Source organism: Nicotiana sylvestris, chromosome 9, assembly GCF_000393655.2.
Source record: "Nicotiana sylvestris chromosome 9, ASM39365v2, whole genome shotgun sequence".
NCBI lineage: Eukaryota > Viridiplantae > Streptophyta > Magnoliopsida > Solanales > Solanaceae > Nicotiana > Nicotiana sylvestris.
Genome location: NC_091065.1, coordinates 43,639,886 through 43,642,236, shown reverse-complemented (window position 1 = coordinate 43,642,236; position 2,351 = coordinate 43,639,886). Strand labels below are relative to the sequence as shown.

General features: G+C 35.8%; 1 long non-coding RNA gene across 1 annotated transcript; it reads left to right on the top strand.

Moving 5' to 3' along the window:
* Window positions 1-213: 213 nt before the first annotated feature.
* On the top strand, window positions 214-1,865 carry LOC138877048 (uncharacterized). Its single transcript, XR_011402363.1, has 2 exons — window positions 214-649; window positions 1,635-1,865. It is a non-coding gene; the product is annotated as an uncharacterized lncRNA (long non-coding RNA).
* Window positions 1,866-2,351: the final 486 nt, after the last annotated feature.

The window sequence follows — 2,351 nt, the reverse complement described above, 5'->3', positions numbered from 1 at the left end:
AAAATTTGAGCCCAAAGAGCCCAAACCCGATCCAAAAGGGGGATGTCAAGAAGAGCTTAAAACGACGTAGTTTTGTCTTAAAACTACGTCGTTTTGGTTAAGTGACAAGATTCAATCTCATCCACCCATCTTGATTTAATCCAACGGTCCTAGTTTGATCTTCATCCTAGGTATTTAAAGCCTAAAATCCCCAAAAATTTGCCCCATTTTCCCATTATTTCCTCTCTCTTCTTTCCCTCTCATCACTCTCTATTCTCTCTCCCCCAAGCCGCTGTCGCCGCCCCACCGCCACCGGCCGGAAATCGCCGCCGCCGGTAGACCACCTCCAAACACCTCCAAATTCACACCATGTAATCTCCACAACTTCCTCTTTCCATATCTCCAAACCAAATCCTTCAAAAATCCCTCAAATTCCTTGAATCTTAGATCTAGGAAACTTTTCCGTCACTTTTTTGCCCAAATTATTGAAGCTCCAACCACTACCACCCCACAATACCTACATCAATGGATATAGCTCCTCAAGACCTAGCTATTGATGCCAATTTCACCCTGAAAATCCGGCGACCAAAATCCGGCCAAATTCCGGCGACCTCCCCGAACACCCTCTTTTGGCATACCACCATTTTTTCGGCCACTAAATTGTAAAATGGTAAAATTCTATTCTTTTTCATGGCTGATTTTTTATTTTTCAGATTTTATTTTTTATTATTAATTATTTTAGCATTAGTTTTTGAAGTTTTGGAATGTTAAATTTTCTGTTTTTCACTTGTTGAAGTAGTAAAATAGCTTTGTGTTGATTAAAGTGAGGTAGTGAGGAAATGTTTGAGAGTATATGGTAAAATCGTAATCCTGCCCCGTTATTAATTTTTTGATTTTTTTTAGTTAAAGTTAGTTTCTATCTTGTTTCTTCATTTAATCCATTTTTTATTATGTTTGTCTAGTTGGTTTTATTAAATCGCTCCAGCGATAACGTGCGTTTCGTTTGGGTTTAATAATTAATTTTTGTTTGCTTACGATTGGTTCATAACACATGTGTGAAGTTTAATTACATGTTTTAATACTTGGTTTAGTTTGAATCAACAGGGTGATATTGATGTTGTTAAAATCTGAAGTTTATGTTATTTTATCACAAAATAGGGTACTAGTAGCCTACTTTTACTAGTTAAGGTGGCTGAAATGATATTTTTTCTCTTTATTTCTGTCATAGTAGATTTCCTTTGACCTTTGGACAGATTTTGAACAGTGTTTAGCATACAATGTCAGTTTTTGTCGGACAGACATTTGGTGAACCAAAATCTGTCCAAATTTGCCTATTTAAGGGCTGCCCTTTCCTCACTTTGGGGGGACTCCATCACACTTCTAGGGGGCATTTTTTATAATTGCTTTGTCACAAAAACAAAAAAAATTCAGCAGTTGAACACATGAAAAGTAAGCTGAAATGGTGAGCTTTGAGAGTGAATCTTAGAGTGCAAACTTTTAAAAAAGTATAAGTCCTCTTTAGAGTTCGTTTTTGGGTTCCCTCTCTAAGTTTTCGGGTTGTTTTAACCCGGATTTGCTGCTGGTTTTGCTGCTGTTTTGCTGCTGTTTTTATGTTGCTTTATTTGCTGAACTACTGTTTATTCTTTTGCTACCAGGTAATCCTTTAAGACTCGTAATGTACGTATTTTCAGCAATGGGAACAACTTGAACATGCTGCACCATTTAAATGTGTTTGATGTGATGAATAGTTTGACAACAAAAGAGCTTGTATGTTATTGTTATGTATCAAGCATGTGATAATGTGAATATAGTCCTTCATAATACTTGAATATTGAGTTGTAAGTTTTTGAATGTGATATGTAAGTCGTTTATGGATTTTTTAAGCATGTTTTCAAGCTATTATATCCGAGTAACAATGCTAAGTATGTCATGAATGACTTTAGGTGTATAACACATAGCATGAGTTCGTTTTAGTTGCTGAAATTTCACTGCCAACATATGCTTCTAGGAATGCTGTGATAATATCTTTGTGAATCTGGCCATTTTGCCGGATTTGCAAAAATGGCTATTTTTGTAAAGTTGGCGTTTATACAATTGTGACTATGTAGTTAATGGTCATGAACTCAAACTAAGTAAAGAGCTAAGATTGTATCAACGTTGGGCCTTATTGAATCAAAGATAAAAGTTGGCCCATTTACCTTTAAACAACAAAATTACCCCTTTTCTTCTATATAGCTTTGGGCCAATTGAAATTCATTTCTTGGCCCATTTTAATAATAAATTCCAGCAGCCCAAAAGCTCCATACAAGCTGGCCCATTTTTTTTAACAAGAAGTTGGCTCATTTCTTTTAAAATAGATAAAGTTGGTCCAA